This window comes from Sciurus carolinensis, chromosome 11 (assembly GCF_902686445.1).
Source record: "Sciurus carolinensis chromosome 11, mSciCar1.2, whole genome shotgun sequence".
In the NCBI taxonomy this organism is placed as follows: Eukaryota; Metazoa; Chordata; class Mammalia; order Rodentia; family Sciuridae; genus Sciurus; species Sciurus carolinensis.
In genome coordinates, this window is record NC_062223.1 from 26,474,733 (window position 1) to 26,491,548 (window position 16,816).

A 16,816-nucleotide genomic window follows, 5' to 3' on the forward strand; every position below is an offset into this window, starting at 1 on the left:
AAGCTGAATGTGCTGGCAAATGGTAGGCACAGTGCCACCAATCATTCTGTAAGTAGATTGTTGGCTGCCCTTTTTTTTTTGTGTGTGTGTGTGTGTGTGTGTTTGGCAACTTATCCTATTTAGAGGAAATAAATTCTGTGCCAACAAAAGTGGATGTTCTTATTTAAGTCTGTGGATACTTAGAGCACTTTTAAAAATTGTTCTTTTTATTAGAAAGTCTATTCCTATTGAAACAATACCCTGTGTGTTTGTTCTCTGTGCAGGTCCTGGCTTACTTCAGATCTCTAATTTGCTGTGATTTCTAATGCTGTAGAAGAAAGTTCATGTGAGTCCATCCTGGAAGGGCTGTCTTTGGTCAAACTGATGTGATCCTAGACAATTGACTCACACAATTTTTGCCTTCTACTTACTGGGATCATAATGTACCAAACAGAACCTTGAAGGTAGTCTTGAAATTTTACTTGAGTATTAGACATGATCCTGATAATTTGAGGAAAAAGTTTGAGGTTGTGGTGATAATTGAAACCACCTGGGGTTTTCAAGATGGCTGACTAGAGGGTGGTTGCATTTCATGTTTCTCCAGGACTCAGGATTCAAAAGAGGAGATATTGGGAGACTTGGGACCAACTCAAAGCAGCCAGGTGAGTTGGGGAGGCGTCCCGGATGGAGCGGTAGTCCCGGAATGCAGGGAACTTTGTGAAGTAGAGTTGACAATGAGACACCCCTACCCCCGCTGGAGCAGTGAACTTGGACAACTGGGAGCATCGTAGAGGAGGCCGCTCAGCACAGCGCTTGGACTCAGAGAAACCACTGGGGCTCCAGGCAGCTGCCCAGAGGAGGAGCTGCTCAGCGAGCTGTTTGGACTCAGAGCAACTGCTCCTGAACACCAGGGGGGCTGCCCAGAGGAGGAGGAGGAATGCAGCCGGTTGCTTGGACCCCGAGTGACTGCACCAGAGCTACACGTGGTAGCCAGAGGAGGAGCTGCACGGCGAGCTGTTTGGACTCAGAGCAACCACCCCTGAACACCGGGGCCTACCCGGAGGAGGAGGAGGAAGAGGAGGAGGAGGAGCTTGGTGGGTCGCTTGGACTTGGAGTAACTGCACCAGAGCTACAGGCCATTGCCAGAGAAGAAGCTGTGCAGCAAGCTGTTTGGACTAAGAGTGACTGCTCCTGAACACCCGGGGGGCTGCCTGGAGGAGGAAGAGGCACAGAGAGGGTCACTTGGACGTGGAGTGACTGCCTACGGCTATGGGTGGTTGGCAGGAGGAGGAGGCGCACACTGAATTGATTGGACTTCTAGTGACCGCACCGTAACACCGGGCAGCTGTCCGGAGGAAAAGGCGTGTGGCGGGTTGCTGGGACTTGGAGTGACTGTATGGGGCTCCAGGTGGCTGCTCAGAGGAGGGGCCACATAGCCAGGCGATTAGGTGCAGAGCAGGGTTCCAGGACCTAGGAGGCTTCTTGGTGGAAGAGCCACACAGAGACACGCTTAGGGGCAGAGCGAAGGTTCCAGGACTGCGGGCAGATTCTCTGAGGGGAGGCAGCCTAAGGAGACTCGTCTGCAAAGGGTGAGGCTCCCAGGCCCAGGAGGTAGGTCCAGGCCCCTGGGAACATTGCACAGGAAGGCAGCCCAGCCCAGGCGGTAGTTGTAGATTGAGGGGAACCTCTAGGAGGGGAACTGACTAGCGAGACCTCCCCACCAGGTGAGTCTTCCCTGCCAGGTGAGGTTCCCCCACAAGGACGGTAAAACCAGAGACACAGGTGCAAACAGGCCTTGCCTCAGCCCGCAGCCTAGTTCCCCGTTGCATGACCATTGGTCAACAAGTGGAGGCACCTCTGCCCACTATCAGGGAATATACCCCACCAGAGGGTCACCACCCCTGGAGAGGCAGCTTCTTTGTGGAGTACCACATTATCAACTTCCTCCAAGACTCTAGGCTACTGAGGGCTAAGAGGAGATATACTAGAAATCTTCAGGAACATTATAAGTCAATAGAGGAAATCTGCAATATCTTAGTGGTCCACTGATACCTGAATAATATGAGAAAACAAGGAAAGAAAATGCCCCAAATAAATCTAGATGTTACATCAATAAAATCCAAAGACAGCATGGCAGAAGAAATGATAGAAAGAGAGTTCAGAATGCACATAATTAAAATGATCAAGGAAGCAAACAATGAGATGAAAGAGCAAATGCAGGCATTGAATGATGAAATGAAAGAGCAAATGCAGGCATTGAATGATCACACCAATTGACAGTTAAAAGAGCAAATACAGGAAGCAAAAGATCATTTCAATAAAGAGTTAGAGATATTGGAAAAAAACAAACAGAAATCCTTGAAATGAAAGAAACAATAAACCAAGTTAAGAACTTCATAGAGAGTATAACCAATAGGATAGAACACTGGGAAGACAGAACCTCAGATATTGAGGACAAAATTTTTAACCTTGAAAACAAAGTTGAACAAACACAGAAGATGGTAAGAAATCATGAATAGAATCTGCAAGAACTACGGGATATCATGAAAAGGCCAAATTTGAGAATTATTGGGATTGAGGAAGGCTTAGAGAAACAAACCAAAGGAATGAACAATCTATTCAATGAAACAATATCAGAAAATTTCCCGAATCTGAAGAATGAAATGGAAAATCAAGTTCAAGAGGCTTATAGGACTCCAAATACACAAAATTACAACAGACCCACACCAAGGCACATTATAATGAAAATACCAAACATACAAAATAAAGACAGAATTTTAAAGACTGTGAGAGAAAAGAACCAAATTATATTCAGGGGGAAACCGATATGGATATCAGCAGATTTTTCAATCCAGACCCTAAAAACTAGAAACTAGGGCCTGGAACAACATTTTTAAGCCCTGAAAGAAAATGGATGCTAACCAAGAGTCTTATACCCAGCAAAACTTACCTTCAAATTTAACGATGAAATAAAATCCTTCCATGATAAACAAAAGCTAAAAGAATTTACAAAAAGAAAGCCAGCATTACAGAACATTCTCAGCAAAATATTCCACAAGGAAGAGATGAAAAACAAAGAAGCAAATCAGCAAAGAGAGGAATTATCCTAAAGGAAATGTCAAATAAAGGAGGAACCAAGTTGTGTCAAAATAAATAAATAAATAAATAGAATTTAAAAAATGAACCAAAAGACTGGGAATACAAATCATATCTCAATAATAACTCTGATTGTTAATGGCCTGAATTCATCAATCAAAAGACATAGACTGGCAGATTGGATTAAACAGAAAGATCCAACCATATGTTGCCTGCAAGAGACTCACTTCACAGAAAAAGATACCCATAGACTAAAGGTGAAAGGATGTGGAAAAACATACCATGCACATGGACTCAGCAAAAAAGCTGGAGTATCCATCCTCATTTCAGATAATGTGGACTTCAAGCCAAAGGGATAAAGAAGGACATTTCATACTGCTTAAGGGAAGCATAAATCAGCAAGATATAACAATCATAAACATCTATGCCCCAAACAGTGGCTCATTCACATATGTTAAACAAATCCTTCTCAATTTTAGAAACCAAATAGACCATAACACAATAATACTAGGTGATTTTAACATGCCTCTCTCACTACTGGACAGATCTTCCAAACAAAAATTGAACAAAGAAACCATAGATCTCAATAACACAATCAATAATTTAGATTTAACAGACATTTATAGAGTATACCATCCAACCAAGAGCGAATACACTTTCTTCTCAGCAGCACATGGATCCTTCTCTAAAATAGACCATATATTATGCCACAAAGCTAATGTCAGCAAATACAAGAAGATAGAGACACTACCTTGTATTCTATCAGATCATAATGGATTGAAGTTAGAAATAAATGAAAGAGTAAAAAACAGAAACTACTCCAACACCTGGAGATTAAACAATATGCTATTATATGATGAATGGATAACGGAAGATATTAGGAAGGAAATTAAAAAATTCTTAGAAATAAATGAGAACAAAGAAACATCATATCAAAATCTCTGGGACACTATGAAAGCAACACTTAGAGAAAAATTTATTTCATGGAGCACATTTAATAAAAGAAGTAAAACTCAACAAATCAACGACCTAACACTACAGCTCAAAGCCCTAGAAAAAGAAGAACAGACCAACACCAAAAGTAGTAGAAGACAGGAAATAGTTAAACTCAGAGCTGAAATCAACGAAATTGAAACAAAAGAAACAATACAAAAAATTGACAAAATAAATAGTTGGTTCTTCAAAAAAATAAACAAAATTGATAAACCTTTAGCCACACTAACAAAGAGAAGATGAGAGAAAACCCAAATCACTAAAATTCTGAATGAACAAGGAAATATCAGAACAGACATGACTGAAATACAAAACATAATTAGAAGCTATTTTGAAAATCTATACTCCAACAAAATAGAAAATTTCGAAGACATCAACAGGTTTTCACAGACATATGAATTGCCTAAACTGAAGGAGGAGGACATACACAATTTAAATAGACCAATTTCAAGTAATGAAATAGAAGAAGTCATCAAAAACATACCAACAAAGAAAAGTCCAGGACCAGCTGGGTTCTCAGCCGAGTTCTACAAAACCTTTAAAGAAGAGCTCATTCCAATACTTCTCAAAGTATTCCATAAAATAGAAGAGGAGGGAACCCTCCCAAACTCATTCTATGAAGCCAATATTACCCTGATACCTAAACCAGACAGAGACACATCGAGGAAAGAAAATTTCAGACCAATATTCTTAATGAACATCCATGCAAAAATTCCCAACAAAATGTTAGCAAATCGCATACAAAAACATATTAAAAAGATAGTGCACCATGATTAAGTGGGTTTCATCCCAGGGATGCAAGGTTGGTTCAACATCAGGAAATCAATAAATGTCATTCACCATATCAATAGACTTAAAGTCAAGAATCACATGATTATTTCCATAGATGCAGAAAAAGCATTTGATAAAATACAGCACCCCTTCATGCTCAAAACACTAGAAAAAATAGGGATAGTGGCAACATTCCTTAACATTGTAAAGGCCATCTATGCTAAGCCCATGGCTAATATCATTCTAAATGGTGAAAAACTGAAAGCATTCCCTCTAAAAACTGGAACAAGGCAGGGATGCCTTCTTTCACCACTTCTATTCAATATCGTCCTTGAAACTCTAGCCAGAGCAATTAGACAGACCAAAGAAATTAAAGGGATACGAATAGGAAAAGAAGAACTCAAACTATCCCTATTTTCTGATGATATGATTGTATACTTAGAGGAACCAGGAAATTCCACCAGAAAACTTTTAGATCTCATAAGTGAATTCAGTAAAGTAGCAGGATATAAAATCAATGCACATAAATCTAAGGCATTTTTATACATAAGCGATGAATCTTCAGAAAGAGAAATTAGGAAAACTACCCCATTCACAATAGCATCGAAAAAATAAAATACTTGGGAATCAATCTCACAAAAAAGGTGAAAGACCTCTACAATGAGAACTACAGAACACTAAAGAAAGAAATTAAAGAAAACCTTAGAAGATGGAAAGATCTCCCATAATCTTGGATAGGAAGAATTAATATTGTCAAAATGGCCATACTACCAAAAGTGCTATACAGATTCAATGCAATTCCAATTAAAATCCCAATGATGAACCTTACAGAAATAGAGCAAGCAATTATGAAATTCATCTGGAAGAATAAAAAACCCAGAATAGCTAAAGCAATCCTTGGCAGAAAGAGTGAAGCAGGGGGTATCGCAATACCAGATCTTCAACTCTACTACAAAGCAATAGTAACAAAAACGGCATGGTATTGGTACCAAAATAGAAAGGTGGATCAATGGTACAGAATAGAGGACACGGACACAAACCCAAATAAATACAATTTTCTCATACTAGACAAAGGGGCCAAAAATATGAAATGGAGAAAAGATAGCCTCTTCAGCAAATGGTGCTGGGAGAATTGGAAATCCATATGCAACAGAATGAAACTAAACCCCTATCTCTCACCATGCACGAAACTAAACTCAAAATGGATTAATTACCTCGGAATCAGACCAGAGACCCTGCAGATTATAGAAGAAAAAGTAGGTCCAGATCTTCAACTTGTTGGCTTAGGATCAGATTTCCTCAACAGGACTCCGATAGCCGAAGAAATAAAAGCAAGAATCAATAACTGGGATAGATTCAAACTAAAAAGGTTTCTCTCAGCAAAGGATACTATCAGCAATGCGAAGAAAGAGTCTACGGAGTGGGAAAAAATCTTTGCCAATCATACTTCAGATAGTCCACTAATCTCTAGAATCTATAAAGAACTCAAAAAACTCTACACCAAGAATGTAAATAATCCAATCTACAAATGGGCTAAGGAAATGAACAGACACTTCACAGAAAAAGACCTACAAGCAATCAACAAACATATGGAAAAATGTTCAACATCTCTAGTAATAAGAGAAATGCAAATCAAAACTATACTAAGATTCCATCTCACCCCAATTATAATGGAGATTATCAAGAACACAAGCAACAACAGGTGTTGGCGAGGATGTGGGGAGAAAGATACACTCATACATTGCTGGTGGGGCTGCAAATTAGTGCAGCCACTCTGGAAAGCAGTGTGGAGATTCCTTAGAAAACTTGGAATGGAACCACCATTTGACCCAGCTATCCCACTCCTTGGCCTATACTCAAAGGACTTAAAATCAGCATACTACAGAGATACAGTCACATCAATGTCCACAGCTGCTCAGTTCACAATAGCCAGATTGTGGAACCAACCTAGATGCCCTTCAATTGATGAATGGAGAAAGAAACTATGGTGTATATATATATACACACACACACACACACACAATGGAATATTACTCAGCCATAAAGAATGATAATAGTATGGCATTTGCAGGCAAATGGATGAAATTGGAGAATATCATGCTAAGTGTGATAAGCCAATCTCAAAATACCAAAGGACAAATGATATCACTAATAAGTGGAAGATGACACATAATGGGGGGTGGGAAGGGTTAGTGTTAGGGTTAGAGTTAGGGTTAGGGAGGGGGGCAAGAATGGAGGAAGGAAGGACTGTATAGAGGGAAAAGAGAGGTGGGAGGGGTGGGGGGAAGGGACAAATAACAGAATGAATCAAACAACATTACCCTATGTAAATTTATGATTACACAAATGGTATGCCTTTACACCATGTACAAACAGAGAAACAACATGTATCCCATTTGTTTACAATAAAAAAAAATAAACCACCTAACATGTGCACAATTATGTTTGTAAAGTGTCAGTATTTCATCTCTTTGTTCTATTTATATGCACAAACTAGTCTCAGGAAAATGAGCCTTGAGTAGTCAACAATTTGCAGCTTGATTTACATTAATCTCTTTTGGCAAGTTGTCAAAAATTAATATTACAAGGAGGATTTGATGGTAGTGATTCAACACCAAATTAAGAGTTCTAGGTATGGTGCAGCTCTTGAATTTGGTTAAATCATATCTAAGAAAGGAAATGTTACAGATGAAAGATGGTAGATAGGATTTGAGTCAGGATGCCAGAAAAATAGCCATGCCCAGAAAATGACACTCTCTTTTCTGCAGGCAGGAACTGGCACCAGCCGTGCTTGGGCTGCATGGTTCAATGCCATTTTCCTCAGATGAACTCCATTTTATGGATTCAATTAAATTTAATTAAATGATGAGTATGTAATAGTGTAGCACAGTATTAGAAATATGACAAAATCATAATAAATTAGCCATCCTTAAGAATCTCCAGGGGGATCCAAGATGGTGGACTAGAGGGAGGCTGCATTCCTTGTCGTTCTGTAACTTCAGTTTCAAGCAGAGGATATCTGTTTCTTGGTGAGGCAGTTTTTGCTGCTTATGAATTCCCTGCTGTTTACCCCGTTTGTCTACTGTGATGACCTCCAGTCTGCCAGCATATAGACACGTTTTTTGAGTGCAGATTGCTCACTGTCAGGTGCCTATCATCCGCCATTTGCCTGCCTCTTGCCTGTCCATCGCCTGCCTCACACCTATCCATCACCCACTGCACGAGATTCACCTACTGATCGTCCGACGACAGTCAGCAAACTGATCGCTGACTGCCAGTGGAGCACCAGCTGCCTGATGTTGCCTGGAAGTTCACTGTCACAGTACCTACAGGTTTGATTACACGTGGCTGCCCTCATTTTGAGACAACAGCTAGGCCGTATAGGACTCCTGGCCAGACTGACTGAGCCCCATCTACAGGATCCCTCAGCCCAACCCATCACTCCCTGCCTCCGGGGCCCTCACATTGACTGACTGCATTTTGCCGCCAGTACCCCCAGATCGACTGACTGCTCCCTATCACTGGTGCCCCAGACTGACTGATTGCACCCGGCCTCCAGGATCCCATAACTACACCAAACACACTGGGCCTCCAGGACACCTGCCTGACCAACCGCATCCCGCCTCCAGAACCTCCAGCTGACCACGTCCACACCCTGAGCTGCAGCTCCCCATTTGCCAACACATTTTGAAGGCAGAGTGGCCATCTTGGATAATCCTGGAAGCCTTACCTCCGATCTTTAGGTGAGGCAAATCCCATCCTGAGACGCCTGTGGGAGATTTGAAGCTCATTGTCAGGTACCTCTCATGCATCAGGCTACTGAAGACTGGGAGGTTTGAATACTATACAACTGTTATAGTGTAGATTTTCTTTTTTCTCTTTATTGAACAATCTTAAGTTCTTATTTCTTTACATTTATTGCTCTCTTTTCCTTTTGTATACCTGTTCCCTCAGAGTCTCTTTCTCCCTTTTTGCATGCTAACATCCAATTTCTTTTGATTACACTCTCACCCTTTCTATTATCTAGAACTTCTGTATAATCTTTTCTTATCCCATTAACAGCCACATTCTACATCCCTCTGCATCCTCTTTATGCTCCACTAGAAACTGCAGACTTTATTTCAAATCTGTTTGTTATACTGAAGATAATATTTGAACTCATTCTGTTTATTATGACAATATTGTTAATGTCCTCACAGGGGCTATTTGGTCTAGGATTGCATAGTGTCTTAATTGGGCACTGCTAATATTGATTCCTCCCTTAAAGAAAAGGTTTTGGAAACCTATAGGGCCACTATAAGCCTATAGGGGGAAACCGCAATATCCCAGATCTGCACTGCTAGAGGGGAAGGTGCATGAACAACATGAAAAAAACAAAGGAAGAAAATGATCCAAACAAATCTAGATTCTATAGTACTAGAATCCAATGACAGCATGGGAGAAGAAACATCAGAAAAGGACTTCAGACTATACATGGTTAAGATGATTCACAAAGCAAAGGATGAGATAAGAGAGCAAATGCAGGCAATGAATGATAATACCAATAAGTAGTTGAAAGAGCAACTGCAGGAAGCAAAAGATCATTTCAACAAAGAGATAGAGATCCTCAAAACAAACAAACAAACAAACAGAAATCCTAAAAATGAAGTAAACAATAAACCAAATAAAAACCTCAATGGAAAGCATCACCAAAAGACTAGACTATTTGGAAGACAGAACCTCAGACAATGAAGACAAAATATTTAATCTTAAAATAAAGTTCCCAAACAGAGAAGATGGTAAGAAATCATGAACAGAATCTCCAAGAACTTTGGGACATCAAGAAAAGACCAAATTTAAGAATTATTGGGATTGAGGAAGGCACACAGAAACAAACCAAAGGAATGAACAACCTATTCAATGAAATAATAGCAGAAAATTTCCCAAACCTGAAGAATGAAATGGAAAATCAAATACAAGAGGCTTACAGAACACCAAATCCACAAAATCACAACAGATCCACACCAAGGCACATTATAATAAAAATGCCTAACATTCAAAATAAAGATAGGATTGTGAGGGCCATGAGAAAGAAACATCAGATTACATATAGGGGGAAACCAATATGAATAGCAACAGACTTCTCAACCCAGACTCTAAAGATAGAAGGGCCTGGAACAACGTATTTCAAGCTCTGAAAGAACATGGTTGCTGAACAAGAATCCTATACCTAGCAAAATTAACCTTCAGATTTGAAGATGAAATAAAATCCTTCCATGATAAACAAAAGTTAAAAGAATTTACAAATAGAAAGACTGCACTACAGAATGTTCTCAACAAAATATTCCATGAGGAGGAAATGAATAACAACAATGTAGGTCAGCAAAGGGAGGAACTACCTTAGAGAAAACCCACTCAAAGGATAAACCAAGTCAACATAAAAACCGAAAATAAGCCAAATGACTGGGAATACAAATCATACCTTAATAATAACCCTGAATGTTAATGGCCTAAACTCATCAATCAAAAGACATAGACTGGCAGAATGGATTAAAAAGAAAGACCCAACAATATGCTGCCTGCAAGAGACTCATCTCACAGAAAAAGACATCCACAGACTAAAGGTGAAAGGATGGGAAAAAACCTACCACACAAATGGACTCAGTAAAAAAGCGGGGGTTTCCATCCTTATATAAGATAAAGTGGACTTCAAGCCAAAGTTAGTCAGAAGGGATAAAGAAGGACATTTCATACTGCTTAAGGGAACCATAAATCAGGAAGACACAATGATAGTAAATATTTATGCCCCAAACAATGGTGCATCCCTGTACATCAAACAAATCCTTTTCAATTTCAGGAATCAAATAGACCACAACACAATAATTCTGGGTGACTTTAACACACCACTGTCATGACTAGATAGATCTTCCAAACAAAAACCTACCAAAGAAACCATAGAACTCAATAACACAATGAATAACCTAGACTTAATAGACATGTAGAATATTCCATCCATCAATGAGGGAATTCACTTTCATCTCACCAGCACATGGAACCTTCTCGAAAATAGACCATAAGTTATGCCACAAAGCAGCCCTTAGGAAATGCAAAAAAATAGAGATACTGCCTTGTGTTCTCTCCAATCATAATGGGCTGAGAGTAGAAATCAATGACAAAATAAAAAACAGAAATTACTCCAACACCTGGAGACTAAATAATATGTTATTGAATGAAACATGGATAACAGAAAACATCAGGGAGGAGATAAAAAAATTCTTAAATGTCAATGAGAATGATGATACAACATATCAAAATCTCTGGGACACTATGAAAGAGGTACTAAGAGGAAAATTCATTGCATGGAGTACATTCAAGAAAAGAATGAAAAGTCAACAACTAAATGACATAACATTACAGCTCAAAACCCTAGAAAAAGAAGAACAGAATAATAGCAAAAGTAGTAGAAGACAAGAAATAATTAAAATCAGAGCTGAAATAAATGAAATTGAAACAAAAGAAACAATTCAAAAAATTGACAAAACAAAAAGTTGGCTCTTTGAGAAAGTAAACAAAATAGAAAAACCCTTAGCCACACTACCAAACAGAAGGAGAGAGCAAACTCAAATTACTAAAATTTGTGATGAAAAAGGAAATATCACAATAGACACCACTGAGATACAGAACATAACAAGAACCTAATTTGAAAATCTGTTTTCCAACAAAATAGAAACTACCGAAGACATTGACAAATTTCTAGAGACATATGCTCCTCCCAAGCTGAACCAGGAGGACATACACAATTTAAACAGATCAATATCAAGCAATGAAATAGGAGAAGCCATTAAAAACCTACCATCCAAGAAAAGCACAGGACCAGACAGATTCTCAGCCGAGTTCTACAAGACCTTCAAAGAAGAACTCATTCCAATACTTCTCAAAGTATTCCAGGAAATAGAAAATGAGGGTACCCTACCAAACTCATTCTATGAAGCTAATATCACTCTCATACCCAAACCAGGAAAAGTCACATCAAGGAAGAAAATATTTAGACCAATATCCTTGATGAATATAGATGCAAAGATCCTTAACAAAATACTGGCAAATCCTATCCAAAAACATATTAAGAAAATTGTGCTCCATAATCAAGTGGGGTTCATTCCTGTAATGCAAGGATGGTTTAACATCTGTAAATCAATAAATGTAATCCATCACGTCAATAAACTTAAGGATAAGAATCATATGGTTATTTCAATGGACACAGAAAAAGCATTTAACAAAATACAACACCGCTTCATGTTCAAAACACTAGAAAAAAGAGGGATAGTAGGAACATATCTGAACATTGTAAAGGCTATTTATGCTAAGCCCATGGCCATATGACAGGCAAGCACTCTACCAACTGAGCTATCTCCCCAGCCCCCATCATCATTCTTAATGGAGAAAACCTGAAAGCATTCCCTTTAAAAGTGGGAACAAGATAGGGATATCCTCTTTCATCACTTCTATTCAACATTGTCCTCAAAACTCTAGCCAGAGTAATTAGACAGACCAAAGAAATTATAGGGATATGAATAGGAAAAGAGGAACTTAAGCTGTCAGTATTTGCTGATGACATGATTCCATATTTAGAGGATCCAAAAAACTCCTCCATAAAACTTCTAGTCCTCATCAATGAATTCAGCAAAATATCAGGCTATAAAATCAACACACATAAATCTAAAGCATTTTTATACACAAGCAATGAAATATCTGAAAGGGAAATGAAGAAAACAACTCCATTTGCAATAGCCTCAAAAAAAACCCAAAACTTGGGAATCAATCCAACCAAAGAGGTAAAACATCTGTACAATAAAAACTACAAAACACTGAAGAAAGAAATTGAGAAAGACCTTAGAAGATGGAAAGATCTCCCATGTTCTTGGATAGGCAGAATTAATATTGTCAAAATGGCCATACTACCAAAAGTGCTATACAGATTCAATGCAATTCCAATTAAAATCCCAATGATGTACCTCACAGAAATAGAGCAAGCAAACATGAAATTCATTTGGAAAAATAAGACACCCAGAATAGCTAAAGCAATCCTTAGCAGGAAGAGTGAAGCAGGGGGTATCGCAATACCAGAACTTCAACTCTACTACAAAGCAATAGTAACAAAAACGGCATGGTATTGGCACCAAAATAGACAGGTAGATCAATGGTACAGAACAGAGGTCATGGACACAAACCCAAATAAATACAATTTTCTCATACTAGACAAAGGTGCCAAAAATTATGCAATAAAGAAAAGATAGCCTCTTCAACAAATGGTGCTGGCAAAACTGGAAATCCATATGCAGCAGAATGAAATTAAACCCCTATCTCTCACCCTGTACAAAACTCAACTCAAAATGGATCAAGGACCTCAGAATCAGACCAGAGACCCTTCATCTTTAAGAAGAAAAAGTAGGTCCAAACCTTCAACATGTTGGCTTAGGATCAGACTTCCTTAACAGGACTCCCATCGCACAAGAAATAAATGCAGGAATCAATAACTGGGATAGATTCAAACTAATAGCTTTCTCTCAGCAACAGAAACTATCAGCAATGTGAAGATAGAGCCTACAGAGTGGGAGAAAATCTTGGCATTCATACTTCAGATAAAGCACTAATTTCCAGAATGTATAAGGAACTCAAAAAACTCTACATGAAGAATAAAAATAACCCAATCAACAAATGGGCTAAGGAAATGAACAGATACTTCACAGAAGAAGATCTACAAGCAATCAGCAGATATATGAAAAAATGTTCAACATCTCTAGTAATAAGAGAAATGCAAATCAAAACCACCATAAGACTCCATCTCACTCCAATTAGAATGGCGATTATCAAGAACACAAGCAACAACAGGTGTTGGCAAGGATGTGGGGAGAAAGATACACTCATACATTGCTGGTGAGGTTGCACATTAGTGCAGCCACTCTGGAAAGCAGTGTGGAGATTCCTCAGAAAGCTTGGAATGGAACCACCATTTGACCCAGCTATCCCACTCCTTGGTCTATACCCAAAGGACTTAAAATCAGCATACTACAGAGATATAACCACATCAATGTTCATACTGCTCAGTTCACAATAGCCAGATTGTGGAACCAACCTAGATGTCCTTCAATTGATGAATGGATAAAGAAACTGTGGTATATATATAAATGGAATATTACTCCACCATAAAGAATGATAAAATTATGGCATTTGTAGGCAAATGGATGAAATTGGAGAATATCATGCTAAGTGAGATAAGCTAATCTCAAAAAACCAAAGGACGAATGATCTCGCTGATAAGCGGATGATGACACATAATGGGGGGTGGGAGGGTGGAGGAAGGAGGGACTCTATAGAGGGAAAAGAGGAGTGGGAGGAGTGTGGGAGAAGGAAAAAATAACAGAATGAATCAAACATTACCCTGTGTAGATGTATGATTACACAAATGGTATGCTTTTACTTCATTTACAAACAGAAACAACATGTATCCCATTTGTTTACAATAAAAATTAAAAAAATGAATATCCATTAGGAGATGAATCCAACATGGAATTTTAATAAAAGTATGAGTCAAGAAGATAAATGAAATATTGTTGATATGATCTATAGAGGTGCATGTAATAAAGATTAGGATGACAGTGATGAAGCTGGTAGAGGGGAAGAAGTAACAGATAGAGAAGGAAAAGGAGAAGATTTGCTAACAGGGCACAGACAGAAGTAATAGAAAGCTGGGAGTTACATTGATTTTCCAACTCAGGCTGCGTATCAGGATGGTATCAGCTAGGTTGTAGATCTGCGTTTCTGTAGCAGATAAAGATGCTTAGGTCTTAAATTTCTTTATAATCTCATCTGAAAAATGATTAGAATACTTGGAAAGTTTGTTAATGGTTGTAAATCTGAGTTTTAGAATTGGAATAGATAGAGGATAGGTAGAAATACAGATGCCAAGCACTTGAAATTATTATAAGATTAAACAAGTTGGATTGTTATTAGCATTAATTTTGGAACTTGGAAAATCTGGATTAGAATTTAACCTAAGTATTTACTAGTTGTAGGAACTTGGTGTTATTATATTTCACCTTTTTAAGTCTCATTAACTAATATCTAAAAAGGAAATATTTCTTGGGATATTGAGACATAGTAGGGACTAGTTGAATATCAGAACTATACAATAATAATAATAATTTGATTTTTGAAGGGAGACATGTAGATGGAAAGAGTATAATCCATAATATATAGAGTCCTTCAGATAGGACTTATTTCAGTTCTTCAACTAGCACATTCTAAGTATTCGATATATATATGAAATAAATCAATGGATATTCATATATTTTCTAAGATCTTGGGTGAGATAAATGAAGGTCAACAACCTAGCATGATCATCCAAAAAACAGACAAACAGGAGATGAGAGAAGGGTTTGCATGCAGGTGGTTATTTTGGAAAACTGAATGGAAGCACTGGGGAGAATGAGACAGGGAAATAAAAGAATGTTAAGCTGGTTCCATTTATCCATTTATCCATTGACTCCTATCTACCCATGGTCAGTGGATTTCCCAAGGGTGTTAATGTCTCCTTGTCCACAGGAGTAGGTATGTGCAACCAGGATGAAGCAGAGTTTCTTAAGTGTCTCAGGCACAAGCTGCGGGACAGAGAGCAAGAGTGTGCCTGTGGGAGGAGGAGGTGCTGAGGGATCAGTAGGGTCAAGCTGCTGTCAGGATTTGATTATTACTGCATTCTGTGGCAGCAGCTGGAGACAAAGGCAGGTTAGGAGGGTCTGAGACAGCACCACCTAGTGGTTGTTAATTAAAAAGGATAATCCTTCTGCAGATTTTCCAGTACAGAGTGACATGCTGTCCTCAGCCCACATTCAGTGGAGAATCGAAACAACGTGACTGAATTCATCCTTTTGGGCATTACAAAGAATCCAGAGCTGAGGAAAATGCTCTCTGGTTTGTTTCTAATCATGTATGTGGTCACAGTACTGGGAAACCTGCTCATCGTGGTGACCATAAGTGCAAGTCAGAGTCTGAAGTCTCCCATGTACTTTTTCCTTGCTTCCTTGTCCCTCATGGATGTCACCTACTCTTCCGTCATTGCCCCCAAGTTGATCGTGGACTCCCTCTCTGAAAGCACTGCCATCTCCTTGGAGGGCTGCATGACCCAGCTCTTCGCAGAGCATTTCTTTGGAGGTGTGGGGATCATCCTGCTCACGGTGATGGCCTGTGACCGCTACGTGGCCATCTGCAAGCCCCTGCACTACAGCAGCATCATGAGTCCTCAAGTGTGCTGCCTGATGGTGGGAGGGGCCTGGGTGGGCGGATCCATGCACGCAGCAATACAGCTTCTCTTCATGTACAGAATACCTTTCTGTGGCCCCAATGTCATCCATCACTTTATGTGTGACTTGTTTCCACTGTTGGAGCTGGCCTGCATGGATACCCACGTCCTGGGTCTCTTGGTCATCCTCAACAGTGGGGTGATGTGTGTGACCATCTTCCTCATCCTGCTGGCCTCCTATGTGGTCATCCTCTGCTCCCTGAGGTCTTAGAGCTCTGAAGGGAGGCACAAAGCCCTCTCCACATGTATCTTCCACCTCACGGTGGTGGTGTTGTTCTTTGTGCCATGTATTTTCTTGTATGTGAGGCCTGTGGTCACCTACCCCATAGACAAGGTGATGACTGTGTCCTTTACCATTGTTGAACCATTGTTGAATCCTTTGATTTACAGCTTGAGGAATGCCGAGGTGAAGAATGCCATGAGGAAATTATGGGTGAAATGAGGGGCCCTGGTGGTCACTAGATTACATTCCAAGCAGCATATTTTCCTTAAAAATTCGATGGAGTCTTAGTCCCCAGATGACTCCAATCCATTGGACACAGGAAACCCAATGCATCATTTTATTTTAATTTATGTTATTTTATTTTATTTATTTGTTATTTTAGTTACACTTCTTAAAAAACAAGATACCACAGTGTCCTG

The 16,816-nt window shown here is 39.3% G+C and overlaps 1 pseudogene; it reads left to right on the forward strand.

Annotated features, from left to right (window-relative positions):
* The first annotated feature begins 1,248 nt into the window (after positions 1-1,248).
* On the forward strand, positions 1,249-16,616 carry LOC124959302 (olfactory receptor 4C6-like; annotated as a pseudogene).
* Positions 16,617-16,816: the final 200 nt, after the last annotated feature.